This window comes from Coffea arabica, chromosome 6c (assembly GCF_036785885.1).
Source record: "Coffea arabica cultivar ET-39 chromosome 6c, Coffea Arabica ET-39 HiFi, whole genome shotgun sequence".
Classification (NCBI taxonomy): domain Eukaryota; kingdom Viridiplantae; phylum Streptophyta; class Magnoliopsida; order Gentianales; family Rubiaceae; genus Coffea; species Coffea arabica.
Genome location: NC_092320.1, coordinates 31,743,181 through 31,762,193, shown reverse-complemented (window position 1 = coordinate 31,762,193; position 19,013 = coordinate 31,743,181). Strand labels below are relative to the sequence as shown.

At 38.2% G+C, this 19,013-nt stretch overlaps 2 long non-coding RNA genes across 2 annotated transcripts; both read left to right on the top strand.

Moving 5' to 3' along the window:
• The first annotated feature begins 2,638 nt into the window (after positions 1-2,638).
• LOC140008044 (uncharacterized) lies at positions 2,639-6,598 on the top strand. The gene is made up of 3 exons (XR_011815459.1): positions 2,639-2,972; positions 5,136-5,216; positions 6,332-6,598. It is a non-coding gene; the product is annotated as an uncharacterized lncRNA (long non-coding RNA).
• Positions 6,599-9,481: 2,883 nt separating this feature from the next.
• LOC140008043 (uncharacterized) lies at positions 9,482-13,455 on the top strand. Its single transcript, XR_011815458.1, has 3 exons — positions 9,482-9,816; positions 11,980-12,060; positions 13,175-13,455. It is a non-coding gene; the product is annotated as an uncharacterized lncRNA (long non-coding RNA).
• The last annotated feature ends 5,558 nt before the right edge of the window (positions 13,456-19,013 follow it).

Below are 19,013 nucleotides of genomic sequence, written 5' to 3'. Positions count from 1 at the left end.
CGCAAACCCCACACTGGGGTAACTTTGAGTTGGAAAAGAAAAGAAAAGTCCCAAGAGGTGAAAAGTGCTAAGGCAACAACAAAAGCAAAAGAAAAGAGAACCTCAGTTCAAAATAAACTGGGGCAAATTTTTGAAAAATTTCAAAGGAATGGCAAAAGGCCGAGGGAAAAACAAAATGAAAGAGAAAAAGCCTCAATTGAGCATAAACTGGGGCAAATTCTGATTTAGCCCTAAAATAGGGTTGGCAACAATGCGATCTCAGATTGTTCAAACCATTTTTAAAATCTGCCTTCAAGCCTTAAAATTTTTTAAACACCCCACCAGACCCCATTACAAAAGCCGAAAGTCCTGACTTCTGTTCTTTGCAATGGCCTTGTCAAGAAAATTTCTGATGCCGGAAAATTTAGCTGTATTTCTGAATTGCCTGGATATGGGATTGACGCTACTCACCATGTGAAAGCCCATCAGTACGAAAAAAGAAAAAGAAAAAAAGAAGAAAAGAAGCAAGAAAAGTAAATGCAAGAAAATATAGAAAAATTCAACGTGGAAGTCCCTGGGGAATGATGAGAAAATCCAAACAAAGTCTGAAATCTTTTGAGTCCAAAATAAGGACAACTTTTGGAAAAAGGCGATCTATGGTGTAATATCCTTGAAAGTCTTATTCTTTAACTATCGTTTTCAAGCCACATTACAAGCCAATAAAGTCCATCGTTGACTTATTCCTTCATGACAATCCAAATTGAGGATTATGCTCGTAAGAAATCCATCAATCATTTGTGATCATGGGGGGTATAACCAGTTTTCACAGGTTTAGCTATCGCTTCTACCCATTTTGGTACAAGTTTAAAGCTTATATGTTGACTAAATTTTCTTAAGAAATAGGGGTGACAAACTATTTGCTTTCACTAAGATGTGATATTGAATGGATTACATACGATTGGGGGCACAAAAACAAGACAAATCCTGATTTCTCATTTTCCTTAGCCACCTCAAAATCAAAAATAACACCCACTTGATTGGTCATGAAAGATGAGAAGTGGTAATCCATTACCCTAAGCATTTATGCTAAAGTGGGAAAGAAATCTTTTGTAATTTGGAATTATTTCGAAAGATTCATCATCAAATTTTCTGTTAGGAAACACAGTTTCTTACATTGTTCAAATAAAGGGAGTGTCATCCAAACAAATTTTTTGCAATTAAATAAGCCCACGCTGGGGCAAATTTTCATTTGAGGGATTTTGCAAAATAGGCCCATAATGGGGCAAATTTTCATTTACAAGATTTCGCAAATTGTGCCCACACTGGGGCAAATTTTTATTCATGGGATTTCACAGAATAAGCCCACACTGGGGCAAAATTTTTATAGTTCATTTGAGGATTTCGTCCAAGAATCAAATAATGCATTTTTCAAATCAAACACGCTGTTTCTCTTCATGAAATTCAAGTGCATGTCATATTTTTTTAAGCCCCTATGCAGGTATTCATAGTTGAAATCGACGAAGGAGCATCTGGTGATGTGAAAGGCCAACGCCGAAGGAAGAAAAGAGAGAAGGGAAAAGGGACCCTACACTGAGGGCAATTTATTTTGAAAAAGATTTTCTCGAAAAATCAGAAAATTCAAAATTCAAAAAAATCAAAAAATCAAGTTCAAATTCTTGTTTCTTGGAAAATCAAATTTCTTGTTTCTTGACAATCACACTTAATTTCTTGACCAATTGGAGGCAGGATTGGATCTTACCCCACTGAATATTTCAAAAATCACGTTGGGCCTGGAATTTGTGCCGCCAACTTCACAAAATCACGTTGGGCCTGGAATTTGTGCCGCTAACATCCCATTGAGTCTGAAATTTGTGCCACCAGTGCAACCAAGGCAAACTGGGGTATAATCCCACTGATCAATTCATACTGGGGCAAATTATCTTTGGAAAGTTTCTCAAAAAAAAAAAAATCAAAAAATCAAAAAAATCAAAAAAATCAAAAAAAATCAATCAAAAATCAAAAATAAATCAAAAAAAAAAATCAAAAATCAAAAAGTCAAAAAATCAAATCAAGTTCATCACGGCAGGATCGGGTTTAATCCCACTGTCCGATTGTCAAAGCATTTCATTTTCAAAGCCACTGGAGCCTGAGGTTAGTTGTGAGGACTCGCAAAATTTACTTATTTAATCTCCTATTTCTAGCTTATTTAATTATTTATTTGGTCCTTTACTCCGAATATTATTTTCTAAGCTCTTGAGACCTAATTACATGGAAATATAGTTTCATTATATTTTTAAAATGACTTGTTTCAAAAATTAATTTTCGGAAGCTCGTTTTGTAAAAATAGTGAACACGTCTTTGGAAATCTTGATCGATTGAGAGTACAATAGGTTTGAAATATTGGAGACATGTACAATGGACCTAAATTAGGCATTTTAATGTTTAAATATTCAAGTGATAGTTATTAGTACTATCGTTATAAGAATTTCTCGGAAGTTTCGCGTTATTGCGCTTAAATTGGAGATACGCGTTTTCACACGCGCAATTTAAATTGAGGAACTTTAGACCCTTATTTTGAGACAATTAAGAGTGAATAATATTTATATGAATATAAATGCATTAGAAGTTTAGTACACTAGTGAAACAAACGCGAGAGGAATCGAGCACAAAACGCGCGCGTGCGCGCACTTTTTGCGGTTGACTTTTGTGCACCCAATCCTTAGTCATTAAGCTTCCTTTGGAAGCCTCATTTCAGACCACAATTTCTCTCTCTTGCTCCCTCATCTGGCCGAACAACAAAGCAAGAAAAACAGCTCAAGAGTTCTTCCAATTCCTCCATCAAATCTTCACCAAACCTCTTCCAATTCACTCCAAATTCGAACTACACTTAGCTTAACACTTGAGGAGTATTTTGAGCTGCAAAAGGGAGCTGAAAAGCCACGGTTTTCTGGAGCAAAGAGTGACCAAAATTTCTGATCTAATCATCCAAGAAGGTAGCAAATCATCCAACCCATAGATCTTAGTTTTTGTAAGATTTATTGCACATATAAGGTTATATAATCATGTGGGTAGTCTTGTTTATGGTATAAAATGTGAAAGTGGGCTCTATGAACTCCCACTCTTGGGTTGTTGCTGATTTGATGTTGGATGATGAAATTAATGGTGGTTTAGTGCTTATATTAGTAGATTAATGTTGTATTGTTGGTAGAAAATCAAAGGAGGTGCTTGGAGCAAAAGTGACCGTTTTACCCCTGCCTTGTCCGACCGTTTTCGTGCCAGATTTTGAGATTCTAATGAATTGATTATGTTGTTTATCTATTATTGTAAGTGTGTACAAAATTTCATTGAAAAATAACATGATTTGGTTGGTCAAATGAGTTGATTTCCAAAGTTAGCAAAACTGGAAAATGAATCCCGTATTGCCCAGGCAGTCATTTTGTAACGGCCATAACTCTTTGTTCCGATGTCGAAATCAAGTGCCGTTTGCGGCATTGGAAACTAGACATTCCTAGCTTTCTATTGGTACCAATTTCACATTCTGGTTCCACTTGAGTGAGCCACACCATTCGATTGAATATCACTGTCCTGTTTCATTGCTCTCCAGGAGACAGGACAGAAATTGCTACTTGATGCTCAAAAACGAGCTATTTGTGAATGGAATTTGAAAATGGTTTCTTCTGAGAAAATTCAGCTTTAGAAGAGAGCTTTCCAACGCCATCAACCACGCCCAATTCCAAGTTGAATGGAGTGAGTTGTGGCCAAAGTTTGAAACTGCTACAGTGATAGAATTTTCAACTTGGACAGATTTGTAACTAACAATGATTTGGGACTTGTTGTTTTGGAAACTTTGATGTCCGACATCTACCAAACTTTAGATTAGATGTTCCTTGGACTTTGTTTCACAAATAAACCAGATTTGGGTTGGTTGCTTTGGACAAAATGTTTTAAAAGGAAAGAAGAGCTAGAAGACAGTTTTACCTTGGGAAATTTCCTGAACTTTGATGGTTTAGTTAACTACCTTCCCGTGTGAATTTTCAAATGAAATTTGATAGAAGAGTAATCCTCATATGGAGGTTTAATTGTACAAAATTTGGTAATATTCTAAGACCATTTTGATATGCAAATGATGTCACAAAATTCGCTCATCGAATCTGGAAAACTTTTCGTTTTCTCTTAGCCAAATGGTCAAATCTGATTTGGAGAGTTTTATTTCTAGAATTTGGATGTCAATGGTCTTTAAATTGCTCAGTGGATGTTTATGAACTCTTGGTTTCAATAATGGAGAGATTTGAAACTGATTTCATGGTACAAAAAGTTTGTAAACAAAAGAAAAGTGAGAAGGTAGTTTAGCCTTGAAACTCTTCATAAACTTTGGTTGTTTTAATGACTACCTTACCGTGTGAGTTTTCGTATGAAACTTGGTAGAAACGTTGTTTACATATGGAAGATTTAGTGTACCAAGTTTGATGTATTTCTAATGCCAACTTGATGACCAAATGATACTTCGAATCTAGTTTTTAAACCTGGAAAATAGCCCAACAGTCTTAACTTTTTCAGCAACTTGGAGGTACTATATCTTGGTGCTCGAAACTCCGTTTCTTGTTCCGCTTGTTTTGTTATACTCTTGGATTGCAACACTAATTGATTTCCAAATTTCAAAGGTTAGTTCAAAACAAGTGAATTTTGCCGAATTTCTAAATTTGGCCAAAAACCAACTTAAATCTGTCTTGGTAATTCAAGTTACCAACTTTGAGCCAAAATTTGAGTGCCTTTCACTTACATTCGTGGAAAAGTGTCTTCTAAGAACTTTTAGTACTTTGAAAGAGGATTCCAACAGTACCAAGTTTTCCAATTTTGGACTTGTGGAGAGTGAAATATGATTTTTCAAATATTGCTTGTTAAATCTGAAATTTTCTAACTTAAAGGAAACTAAGGGTTTCAAACCCTCCATTTTCCTTCAATATCATTTGATCGTTTTACATTTGATTTCAAAGATGGAAATCAGATTTGTCTTGTATTTTAAAACCCACTTTTGAACCTCGAGTTACACGAACTCTTAGACTCGTCTCTGCGTTAATTTCTTAGATTGTACTAGTGTACAATTTTCCTCGATAATTAGAATGATTTTGAGTGGTAGTTGATTATTGTTTGCTCAGGCACTCGAGGGAATCTCCCAGAGGAACTCGGAGCGGACACCTAAGACGCTTGTTTAAGAACTACTCGCTTGTTTTGACTAGGTGAGTGTTCCATATAGGAATACGTAATTGGAATAATGTATACTTGAATTACTTGACATGAAACACCTGAAGTAGGTATATTTGAACTATTCGATATGAAATGCTTAAAGAGCATACTTATGTGATTACTTGAAATACTAGATATGAAATGTTTGGAGAGCATATTTTCATGATGTGTTTAAATGATTAATTATGCTATGACAGCATAAGTCGGTTGGAGTAAATCTCCTCGACTCTTACGTGGTGAAAGTGAAAAACGGCCAATGGCGGCCTATTGAAATGACATATGTCTACCAATTAACCGTAATTACTACCGTTAACCGTTTACCGTTTACCGTTAACCGTGTTTACTTACCGTTTTCTAATCTATTTGGTTACTTGCTTACTTGGTTATCTGCTTACGTGATCACCAACTTACTTGGTTACTTGACCACCTGATTACTTGATTATCATGAATCACATGTTATATGAAGCTGTCCATCATTATTAGGCGAGTGTGTACTTTACCTCACTCGACCTACTCAAATGATGAATTTTACCTTTTGTCGAATTACTTGGTTACCTGTGCATGTTGTAAGCTCTAAGCTGAACTTGGGCCCTGCCCTTGGTTACTGACCTACTCGAGCCAGGACTGGGCTCGGTCGGGTAGGTTGGAACCCTGGGCCACCGTTTCGGTATACTCGAGTATTACCACTGGAGGGATAAGGCGATGGCCAGACCGTACCGTGGGGATCGGAAGTCATAAGGTGCAGATGACCGACAGAGTTCCACTGGAACACCGTATCCTACCGTATATGTTTACCTTGTATCATGATAATTGTTTCATGCTAAAATGTCAACATGAAATCCTGAACTATGCCTGTGATACGCTCCATACCTGTTACCTGACCAATGTACTTATATCATGATACCTGTCTCATGATAAATGTCTCATACCATGATAAATGTCTCAAATTACTCGTACAATGATTATCACCTCATGATAACACGCCATTGTGTAACATTGAACCATGCATATGATATGCCCAACTTACTTGATTTATTTGAACTGTTAGAGTGTCTTGGAACCTCACTGGGCTGTGTAGCTCATCCCACGTTGTGGTTTTCTTTTACAGGGTTCGAGACCAAGGGTGCTCGTGAGTAGTACTAGATTATTTTCTTTTGAAAACTTTAAGTTATATTATAACGGATGGCTATTGTACCCTTTTCCGTTGGGTTGTATTTAAGCTTGGAAGCTGCATAATTGTAAGTGTGAGATATTTGGAGTACTTTAATTATGTATTGAAGTTACTTAAAGTATTTCGAGCTTTTGAATGATGGATTGTAGTGAGTCCTGGCGAGAGCTGGGCAGGCGTCCCGCGGATACCCTTTGGTTCGCCTTAGGGAGAAGTGGGGGCGTTACAGTTGGTATCAGAGCCATATGCCGACAGTTGGGACTTTACGTCCTTCGTCTGGAAAAGCCCCGAACCTCTCGTTCGTGAAGAGTCACGAAGCGAAACTCTCCGTAGGGGATGCCCGCGTGCGGGTGGCAAGCTGATGGGTACCCCGTGAGTGACCCTGAGAACTGTCACAATTGGTATCAGAGCTTAGGCTTCAGATTTTGTAGTGTATCCTAGGCTTAAATGTTTAGGATGCCGGACTGTGGGACTATTCTGAAAGTTAAATGATTGCTTGTAGTGATGAAATTTAGAGCCACTTCACGTGGTCTCTACAAAGGAGCAAGATAGGGCCAAGTGGTGTTTGGTCCTTACTATGTGATTAAGTAAAGACTTAAGTGCCCTTCTAGAAATGTAAGTTGTGAATCATGAATGTTATAGGTTGTAAAACCTTTATCTTGATAATTGGAGGGAATTTGATATGTATGTTGGGTAGGAATCTCGAATGTGGTGATTTACTCTTGGGACCGGCCGGCTCGAGATGTGAATTATCCTATTTTGGATTCTTGAACCCGAGTACTTGGGAGTGGAAAGCAACCATAGGGACTTTATATCTCCATTTGTGGGGAATAAGAATGAATCGATATTTCATGTGAATGGTTACAGGAAACCAATAATTGTTTGGTTAAGATGGTACAATAATTAAGAGTGGAAGATGGAAAATATCGTAACCCAAAAGATCCTTGTGTTGGGATTGAAATCGAGCATGTTAGGGAACGAGAATCGTCTAGTTCCTATTAATCTAGTGAATCTCTACTGGTGATCTTTCATAGTGAGACGATGGGAGTAGAACTTAAGAGTTTGCGCCTTGGAGATGAATGTACTTGTGATAATCACTTGTTTATTTTTGTTATTGACTTTGACTTGGCATGAACTTTACTTGGCCATAATTTGTGTTATGATTTAATGAACTCTAGTTTGTGTTTACTTGCATAGTGATAATGTTATTTGTGAAAGTGTCTTCATCCTCTTTAAATGTTGCTACTGGTATATGAGTGTAGTTCAATTTTAACTAAGTGTGAGGGTTATGCATGTGCGTATAGATTAGTTGTGGACATGGAAACTAGAGGACAACGAAAGGGACGTCAACCTAGACAACCCCGAAATGAAAGAGTAGCTAATGGGTCCGATATCGATCAAAACGTTGAGCTAAGTGCTGGGAGAGGAAATGACCAGATAGGACAAGTTTTAACTCGCATGACGGATATCCTAGAGCTCTTGGTAGCTCAACAAGGTCAAGGTGTTGGACAAGGAAACCAACGTGGAAACCAAGAGATAGGGGAGGATCGAGCTTTAGAGCGGTTTCAGAAATTCTCTCCGCCCAAGTTTGCTGGAGGGCCTGATCCAGAGGTGGCTGAGAATTGGTTAGAAAATATAAGAAATATATTCGATGCCTTGGATTACACAGAGGAGAGACAAGTCATATTTGCTGTATTTCAACTTGAAGGAGCAGCCCGAGCATGGTGGAATGTTATAAGAAACAAGTGGGAAAGAGATCAAACTCCGAGAATTTGGATAAACTTCGTGCGTGAATTTAATGAGAAATTTCTTCCTCCACTTGTCCAAGAAAAGAGAGAAGATGATTTTATAAAGCTTCGTCAAGGAACTTTAAGCGTAGCTGAGTATGAAACACGCTTTACGAAGTTATCTACATATGCCCCAGAATTGGTGGCTACTGAACGGAAGAGAATAAGACGGTTTATCCAAGGATTAGATTTGGAAATCCAAGATGCCCTTGCCGCAGCACAGGTTGAAACATTTAGTGACGCTCTTGAAAAAGCGCAAAGGGTAGAAAGCACAAAATCTCAACTGAGAGCTTTTCAAAAAAGGAAAAGAGATACATCTGACAGTACACTAGGAAAAAATGGACCACCACCCAAAGTTAGAAAAGAAGTGGATGAAGTAGGACTGTTACTTCCTGCACCACTCATGATAAAGGAACCAAAAGGAACTATGTCACGAGGGACTTCAGTAGGACAAACACGATCAAAGAAAACCTCGCAAGCAAGTCAGGTCACAACACCTCGTCCGACTTGTGGATATTGTGGAAGGACGAATCACACTGAAGAAAACTGTTGGCTAAAGGGACGAAAGTGTATGGGATGTGGGAGTACCAATCATAAAGTTCATGACTGTCCAAGGAGGTATCCACGAGAAACTACTGCTCAACAAGGAAATGGAACTGTTCCTCGACAAGTCAATGGAAGGAGAAACCGACCAATGGCATCTGAAAGAACGCATGACATGAACACACCACACGGTTCAGAGTTGTCTGAGATTACAGAAGGTATGAATTTCGAGGACGAAATTCTTTTAAGGAGGGGAGGTTGTGAGGACTCGCAAAATTTACTTATTTAATCTCCTATTTCTAGCTTATTTAATTATTTATTTGGTCCTTTACTCCGAATATTATTTTCTAAGCTCTTGAGACCTAATTACATGGAAATATAGTTTCATTATATTTTTAAAATGACTTGTTTCAAAAATTAATTTTCGGAAGCTCGTTTTGTAAAAATAGTGAACACGTCTTTGGAAATCTTGATCGATTGAGAGTACAATAGGTTTGAAATATTGGAGACATGTACAATGGACCTAAATTAGGCATTTTAATGTTTAAATACTCAAGTGATAGTTATTAGTACTATCGTTATAAGAATTTCTCGGAAGTTTCGCGTTATTGCGCTTAAATTGGAGATACGCGTTTTCACACGCGCAATTTAAATTGAGGAACTTTAGACCCTTATTTTGAGACAATTAAGAGTGAATAATATTTATATGAATATAAATGCATTAGAAGTTTAGTACACTAGTGAAACAAACGCGAGAGGAATCGAGCACAAAACGCGCGCGTGCGCGCACTTTTTGCGGTTGACTTTTGTGCACCCAATCCTTAGTCATTAAGCTTCCTTTGGAAGCCTCATTTCAGACCACAATTTCTCTCTCTTGCTCCCTCATCTGGCCGAACAACAAAGCAAGAAAAACAGCTCAAGAGTTCTTCCAATTCCTCCATCAAATCTTCACCAAACCTCTTCCAATTCACTCCAAATTCGAACTACACTTAGCTTAACACTTGAGGAGTATTTTGAGCTGCAAAAGGGAGCTGAAAAGCCACGGTTTTCTGGAGCAAAGAGTGACCAAAATTTCTGATCTAATCATCCAAGAAGGTAGCAAATCATCCAACCCATAGATCTTAGTTTTTGTAAGATTTATTGCACATATAAGGTTATATAATCATGTGGGTAGTCTTGTTTATGGTATAAAATGTGAAAGTGGGCTCTATGAACTCCCACTCTTGGGTTGTTGCTGATTTGATGTTGGATGATGAAATTAATGGTGGTTTAGTGCTTATATTAGTAGATTAATGTTGTATTGTTGGTAGAAAATCAAAGGAGGTGCTTGGAGCAAAAGTGACCGTTTTACCCCTGCCTTGTCCGACCGTTTTCGTGCCAGATTTTGAGATTCTAATGAATTGATTATGTTGTTTATCTATTATTGTAAGTGTGTACAAAATTTCATTGAAAAATAACATGATTTGGTTGGTCAAATGAGTTGATTTCCAAAGTTAGCAAAACTGGAAAATGAATCCCGTATTGCCCAGGCAGTCATTTTGTAACGGCCATAACTCTTTGTTCCGATGTCGAAATCAAGTGCCGTTTGCGGCATTGGAAACTAGACATTCCTAGCTTTCTATCGGTACCAATTTCACATTCTGGTTCCACTTGAGTGAGCCACACCATTCGATTGAATATCACTGTCCTGTTTCATTGCTCTCCAGGAGACAGGACAGAAATTGCTACTTGATGCTCAAAAACGAGCTATTTGTGAATGGAATTTGAAAATGGTTTCTTCTGAGAAAATTCAGCTTTAGAAGATAGCTTTCCAACGCCATCAACCACGCCCAATTCCAAGTTGAATGGAGTGAGTTGTGGCCAAAGTTTGAAACTGCTACAGTGATAGAATTTTCCACTTGGACAGATTTGTAACTAACAATGATTTGGGACTTGTTGTTTTGGAAACTTTGATGTCCGACATCTACCAAACTTTAGATTAGATGTTCCTTGGACTTTGTTTCACAAATAAACCAGATTTGGGTTGGTTGCTTTGGACAAAATGTTTTAAAAGGAAAGAAGAGCTAGAAGACAGTTTTACCTTGGGAAATTTCCTGAACTTTGATGGTTTAGTTAACTACCTTCCCGTGTGAATTTTCAAATGAAATTTGATAGAAGAGTAATCCTCATATGGAGGTTTAATTGTACAAAATTTGGTAATATTCTAAGACCATTTTGATATGCAAATGATGTCACAAAATTCGCTCATCGAATCTGGAAAACTTTTCGTTTTCTCTTAGCCAAATGGTCAAATCTGATTTGGAGAGTTTTATTTCTAGAATTTGGATGTCAATGGTCTTTAAATTGCTCAGTGGATGTTTATGAACTCTTGGTTTCAATAATGGAGAGATTTGAAACTGATTTCATGGTACAAAAAGTTTGTAAACAAAAGAAAAGTGAGAAGGTAGTTTAGCCTTGAAACTCTTCATAAACTTTGGTTGTTTTAATGACTACCTTACCGTGTGAGTTTTCGTATGAAACTTGGTAGAAACGTTGTTTACATATGGAAGATTTAGTGTACCAAGTTTGATGTATTTCTAATGCCAACTTGATGACCAAATGATACTTCGAATCTAGTTTTTAAACCTGGAAAATAGCCCAACAGTCTTAACTTTTTCAGCAACTTGGAGGTACTATATCTTGGTGCTCGAAACTCCGTTTCTCGTTCCGCTTGTTTTGTTATACTATTGGATTGCAACACTAATTTATTTCCAAATTTCAAAGGTTAGTTCAAAACAAGTGAATTTTGCCGAATTTCTAAATTTGGCCAAAAACCAACTTAAATCTGTCTTGGTAATTCAAGTTACCAACTTTGAGCCAAAATTTGAGTGCCTTTCACTTACATTCGTGGAAAAGTGTCTTCTAAGAACTTTTAGTACTTTGAAAGAGGATTCCAACAGTACCAAGTTTTCCAATTTTGGACTTGTGGAGAGTGAAATATGATTTTTCAAATATTGCTTGTTAAATCTGAAATTTTCTAACTTAAAGGAAACTAAGGGTTTCAAACCCTCCATTTTCCTTCAATATCATTTGATCGTTTTACATTTGATTTCAAAGATGGAAATCAGATTTGTCTTGTATTTTAAAACCCACTTTTGAACCTCGAGTTACACGAACTCTTAGACTCGTCTCTGCGTTAATTTCTTAGATTGTACTAGTGTACAATTTTCCTCGATAATTAGAATGATTTTGAGTGGTAGTTGATTATTGTTTGCTCAGGCACTCGAGGGAATCTCCCAGAGGAACTCGGAGCGGACACCTAAGACGCTTGTTTAAGAACTACTCGCTTGTTTTGACTAGGTGAGTGTTCCATATAGGAATACGTAATTGGAATAATGTATACTTGAATTACTTGACATGAAACACCTGAAGTAGGTATATTTGAACTATTCGATATGAAATGCTTAAAGAGCATACTTATGTGATTACTTGAAATACTAGATATGAAATGTTTGGAGAGCATATTTTCATGATGTGTTTAAATGATTAATTATGCTATGACAGCATAAGTCGGTTGGAGTAAATCTCCTCGACTCTTACGTGGTGAAAGTGAAAAACGGCCAATGGCGGCCTATTGAAATGACATATGTCTACCAATTAACCGTAATTACTACCGTTAACCGTTTACCGTTTACCGTTACCGTGTTTACTTACCGTTTTCTAATCTATTTGGTTACTTGCTTACTTGGTTATCTGCTTACGTGATCACCAACTTACTTGGTTACTTGACCACCTGATTACTTGATTATCATGAATCACATGTTACATGAAGCTGTCCATCATTATTAGGCGAGTGTGTACTTTACCTCACTCGACCTACTCAAATGATGAATTTTACCTTTTGTCGAATTACTTGGTTACCTGTGCATGTTGTAAGCTCTAAGCTGAACTTGGGCCCTGCCCTTGGTTACTGACCTACTCGAGCCAGGACTGGGCTCGGTCGGGTAGGTTGGAACCCTGGGCCACCGTTTCGGTATACTCGAGTATTACCACTGGAGGGATAAGGCGATGGCCAGACCGTACCGTGGGGATCGGAAGTCATAAGGTGCAGATGACCGACAGAGTTCCACTGGAACACCGTATCCTACCGTATATGTTTACCTTGTATCATGATAATTGTTTCATGCTAAAATGTCAACATGAAATCCTGAACTATGCCTGTGATACGCTCCATACCTGTTACCTGACCAATGTACTTATATCATGATACCTGTCTCATGATAAATGTCTCATACCATGATAAATGTCTCAAATTACTCGTACAATGATTATCACCTCATGATAACACGCCATTGTGTAACATTGAACCATGCATATGATATGCCCAACTTACTTGATTTATTTGAACTGTTAGAGTGTCTTGGAACCTCACTGGGCTGTGTAGCTCATCCCACGTTGTGGTTTTCTTTTACAGGGTTCGAGACCAAGGGTGCTCGTGAGTAGTACTAGATTATTTTCTTTTGAAAACTTTAAGTTATATTATAACGGATGGCTATTGTACCCTTTTCCGTTGGGTTGTATTTAAGCTTGGAAGCTGCATAATTGTAAGTGTGAGATATTTGGAGTACTTTAATTATGTATTGAAGTTACTTAAAGTATTTCGAGCTTTTGAATGATGGATTGTAGTGAGTCCTGGCGAGAGTTGGGCAGGCGTCCCGCGGATACCCTTTGGTTCGCCTTAGGGAGAAGTGGGGGCGTTACATTAGTCCCGCCAGTGAGCATTTCCTTTTCGTTCGCCACTAGCCGTGGGTCAGTCCCACTAGTGAGCATTTCATTTGCATCACTAACAAACATGGGTCGGTCTCATTAACACTTCATTTCACTGCTTTCATTTGCATCACCAATAAACATGGGTCAATCCCACCAACACTCCATCTCACTTCAATTCATCTCGTTTAAATTCTGTTCGGGTCAGTCCCGTTTAAATTCCTGTTCGGGTCAGTCCCGTTTAAATTCTGTTCGGGTCAGTCCCGTTTAAATTTCTGTTCGGGTCAGTCCCGTTTAAATTCTGTTCGGGTCAGTCCCGTTTTAAATTCCTGTTCGGGTCAATCCCGTTTAAATTCTGTTCGGGTCAGTCCCGTTTAAATTCCTGTTCGGGTCAGTCCCGTTTAAATTCTGTTCGGGTCAGTCCCGTTTAAATTTCTGTTCGGGTCAGTCCCGTTTTAAATTCCTGTTCGGGTCAGTCCCGTTTAAATTTCTGTTCGGGTCAGTCCCGTTTAAATTCCTGTTCGGGTCAGTCCCGTTTAAATTCTGTTCGGGTCAGTCCCGTTTAAATTCTGTTCGGGTCAGTCCCGTTTAAGTTCTGTTCGGGTCAGTCCCGTTTAAATTCCTGTTCGGGTCAGTCCCGTTTAAATTCTATTCGGGTCAGTCCCATTTAAATTTCTGCTCGGGTCAGTCCCGTTTAAATTCTGTTCGGGTCAGTCCCGTTTAAATTTCTGATCGGGTCAGTCCCGTTTTAAAATTTCCTGTTCGGGTCAGTCCCGTTTTAATTTTATGTTTGGGTCAGTCCCATTTTAGAATTCTTGTTCGTTGGAATCATTTTGCAGCCGAATAATGCAGGTAGGTATTTGGTGTCTACTTCTTTGTCTCAAGTTTTTTCAAAACTCAGACAAAGAGGGGCAAACTGTAGATACCAAATTTTTGGTGTAATTTCATTTACTGTTTATTTTTAGTTTGTTTATTTGTCGTGTTAGTTTTATTCGATTTTTAGTTTTTAGTTTATAGTTTTATTTTTATTTTTAAGTTTTTAGCATAGAATTTCTTGAAATGAAAAAAAAAGAGAGAGAAAAAGGAAAAATGATGAAAAATGAAAAATGAAAGAAAAAGAATGAAAATGGCAAAAAATAGGTGGAAGTGTGCATGTGGAACAAGTGTACAAAACAATCATGGGACAAGTGTCCCTTTTGTTTAATTGACAACACAACATTTAGGAGGACACTTGTTTAGCTTAGAAGGGAGGTTTTGAGAATTGAAAAAAAAAGAAAGGAGGCCACGGATGAAAAAAAGGAAAAAGCAGAGGGCGGACGACGGGGGAAAGAAAAAAACAAAGGGAGCCGAGAAAGAGAGTTTTTGGGGTGGCGGAAAAAAGAAAAAGGGCCGAGGGGGGTTCCGGCTCAAGGGGAACAGAGAAAAAAAACAGAGGAGGTTTTGTCTGAGAGAAAGGGAAGTGAAAGAACGGAGCAAAAGAAACGAGAGATTGAAAAATTGAAAGAGGCTTCGGCGATAGAAAAATCAGAAGGGAAAAAGGAAACAAAAAGAAGCTTCAGAGGGGAGAACGACTAAAAAAGAAAACAGGGGGGGACAGAGGAAAACTAAAGAAAGAGAGGTCTGGCACGGTTGAACAAAGTCTGGGGTTTTTGGGTATGGCGGACGAGGAAGAAAGAGGGAAAAGAAGAGGCTCTGCGGCTGAGGAAGAAAAATAGAGCGATGGAGAGAGAGCCGCAATCCATTGCCATTGCCTGCGAAATCTCACCAAACAAGAGCACTTCCATCGGCTTCAGATGCAAGATGACAGCGATGACGAAGATCTGATAGAAAACCCCAAAGCGGTTTGGAACCGAATCGGAAGCGCAAAGCTGTGATAAAAATCGAGTAAGGAAGGTTAGTCCGAAGAGTTGCTGGAACCACCAGTCTGCATCCTCTGCTGTTCGCCACCATTCCGTCAAACTCTGCCACAGCCAGTCCTCAGCTGCCGCTGTTACTCTCCACCTCTGCCGCCATTTTTCAACCTCCATCGCCGCCCTTATCGCCACCAGAATTTTCCCTTGCGATTTGCGAAATCTGGCCTAGCAAGAGCACTGTAAGTCTTTCTATTCCTCTCTTTAAGTTTCAGTTCTGGTCAAGTCCACTGAAATGGGTCTACCGCAGCACTATTTAGTGCAGTTTTCCTGTTAACTGTCTGGGATTGCCGAACATACATGTTTTATGTATCGATTAGATTGAATGTTATTGGGTTGCTGAATAAGTTTTGGATTGATTGTCCTTGGTTTGACAAATTTCTGGGCCGATTATGATTTCAATTAAGCAAAGAATCATTGATTTTTCTTTTGCTTGCTTGCTGCTCGATGAAATGCCCAACCGGGGGTTTAACTGCAAAGACAAATTAAATTCTGTTTTTGTATACATTCGGCCAAATCACTTTCCTCACATTTGAAAATTTATGATGCATTTGCTGCATTTCATTTCTTTCCGTTTCGTATGATTCGGTTGAATGAACTCGAATTGATATTGTATGAGAAGAGTTTTTGGGTGATTTTCGTTTTTGATTGAGAATGGCTAGAATTTTGGTTTTGCTCTGGTTCTAAGAATGACAGAAATGGCGAATTGATGTCTGTGTTTGGGAGAGAAGACCGTTGGTCTAAAATGGCCATTACAGTTCCTCTGTTGTCGTTTTGTTTTGCAACTTGCCCGAGGATTGCTAAACTTCATAATTTTACCCCCCAAATTGTTATAATTCATTCAATTGGGTCCCTGCTTTTGTTATATTTGAACCCCTCAGGCTGCCCGTTGTTCTGTCTTGGCCCAGAAAATTAGATACTTTAATCAATTCTGTCCCTTTATGTTTTCTTCTATGATATAAGTTAATGTGTTTTTGGATAGATTAATTCTGGGGATTTACTGCTTAATTAAAGTTTTTAATAATTTTTAGTGGGGATTTCATCTTGATTGGGTTTAGTAACATTTGTTTGGGTTTCTTGTTGGGCCTAAGAAGGTTAAAATTCAAAGCTTTTGGTTGGGTTTTAGGATTGGATTGTTGATTAATGTGGTTGGGTTTTACTTGATAAAAATGATAGACTGGCCTATCTCATTTGTTTTGGGTTTTCGGTTGGGCTAGGAAGAGTTTGGCCCAACGAACAAATAAAATGGCCCATTCCCTTTTTGTTTTGGATTTCCGATTGGGCCTGGAAGGTTTTGGCCCAAGTAAATGAAGAAAAATGGCCCAATGGTTTGGTCCATTAAGAAACCAGAAAATTATTTTGCAAATCAGCCCCAGCATTTTTCCATAACTGTACTGTGGCCCTGGACATTTTCCACTTCTTTCAATTCGGTCCTAACTTAATTGTAAATAGGCCCCTAAACTTTATTTTTCTTTAATTTTGACCCCAAAGCTTTGTTAATTTTTGCAATCAAGTCCTTTCTTCTCTTGACTTCTTAAATGTGGATTGTTGACATGATTTAATTGATTTAAATTCATGTTTTTTTTTATCCTTTGTAATTATTTGTCAAATAAATTGGCACCTTGACTCCTTTATTATTTTGGAGGGTAAATAAGTTGATTTCACTCCATTAGAGCTTCATTTCAAGGGAGGTATAATTTCTTTTATCCCTTTTGTCTCTCCTATGTGATCCAATGTGCTAAGTGTGAATCGCATGCCTAATTTGCTTTCATTACCATTCTTTAGTTCCATTATTTCATTCCTTCTTGCTTTTATTAAATTATTCTTTTAAATGGGGTATGTGTACACCTCTTGGCTTGTAATAGATAGGGCTGTGGCGAGCAATTTGGTCCATTTTCCCTTTCCCCTTTTTTTTTAGTTAGTGAATGTATTAAGTTCATTAGCTTGGTTGCATGCCTATGTGTTACTTGTTACTTGCTTTATTAGGGCCTTGCATCTAGTCGAGCCTGCTAAATGTTACGAGCTACGTGTTTATGAGTATTTGGTATATCTACTTGCTTTCCATAGTGTGGATGAATGTACGTCACCACACTAGTCCAACGCTAGTTGTGGCTTCTTTTATCGTTTCCACTAGTCCAACGCTAGTCGGAATTCATAGAATGGGCTAGTCCAACGCTAGACCCTTAGGGTTTTTCCCTCGTTAATACATCATTTGCTTGTTCACCACATATCACGCATTTTCCTTAGTTTTATCATTTGGCATGATCCCCGAACCCCTTTCCCTCCATGTTAGGATTTTTGCATTCCATGCTAGTTATAGGGTTCATTTGCTTGAGAGTCCCCTTAAATATGGGATATAGACGAGTGTGGCTTTTTCTAAGCCTTAGCACGCTTGTATCCTCTCTATCAAAGGGCAAATTGAGTCACGATTTAGGTCTCCCCGTACCCATTATGCATGAATTCCCTAGGTTCATGCATCCACTCTATCATTACACTTTCATTTTTTCCTCCCATTTGCACACGTACACCTTTTATCCCTTCACTTGCACACGAACACTTTTATCATCACTTGCACACATGCACTTCATATTATCATTTCACATACCGCACCTTGCCCACTCACGTGCACATTTTCACTTACATATTATTGTCTTTTATTACTTTTTCAAACTCATGTCCTCACATTGCATACATGCATTCCATTCATTTGCATCCCACTCGCATTATTCGTGGCCTCTTCAAAAGGATCGTTATTGGGCTTCACAATTAATGTGATTGGCACCATTCAACCTTTGAAGGGAAATTTCCCCCAATACCCCTAGGTCTAGGGTTTGCATTCATGTAGTGCATCCAAATGTAATAAATTCTTTGGTTAAAACAAGAAAATCTTTGATTAAATCAACGCAACTAGCCTTGGCTAGGTCGAAGGGGTGCCTTGGATTTTATCCTTGCCTTCCCCTTCGTCAAATGTGACTCCCGAACCTTTTTCTTTGTTTGCGTGGACTAGGAGTCGTTCAAAAGGGTTTTTCTTACTTTTTTCTTTAAAAAATTCACTTTTTTTTGGGTGACTTGGTACACCCTAACTCTATACCAAGTGGCGACTCCATTTTTCATATAAAAAACCCTTTTTGAACTATTTTTCTTGGGTCAAATCGTCGCATTTTCAAAAGTCCCATTTAGACCCATTTTTCTTTTAAATCACCAATACATTTTTTAAACCAAATTTTATTTTATCAAAAAATGGGGCGCGACAACTACTACACTCACTAACACTGGAAGATAGGATTTTATGGAGTGAAATGGATGGAAGCAAATGTTTTTGGTTGATTTGCACCAAGTAGAAGCTTGAAAATTGAAGAAATCTCCTTCCTTCCTTGAGCTTAGAGAGCCGGCCAACAAGAGAAGAAAATGGTGATTTTTGGTGAATTTTTGGATATTTAATCCCTTGGTCAAAAAAGTCAAGAAAATGAATAGTGTTTCTTAAAAGCCATCCAATGAGAAGGTGACACTTGTCACCTTCATAAATGCATTCTTATCTTTCTTTTCTCTCTCATATCAATCATTTCACACACTCTACATATCTCTTAACACCCGATAAATTTTACACAGTATCCGAAACTTAACCTTATTGGCCGA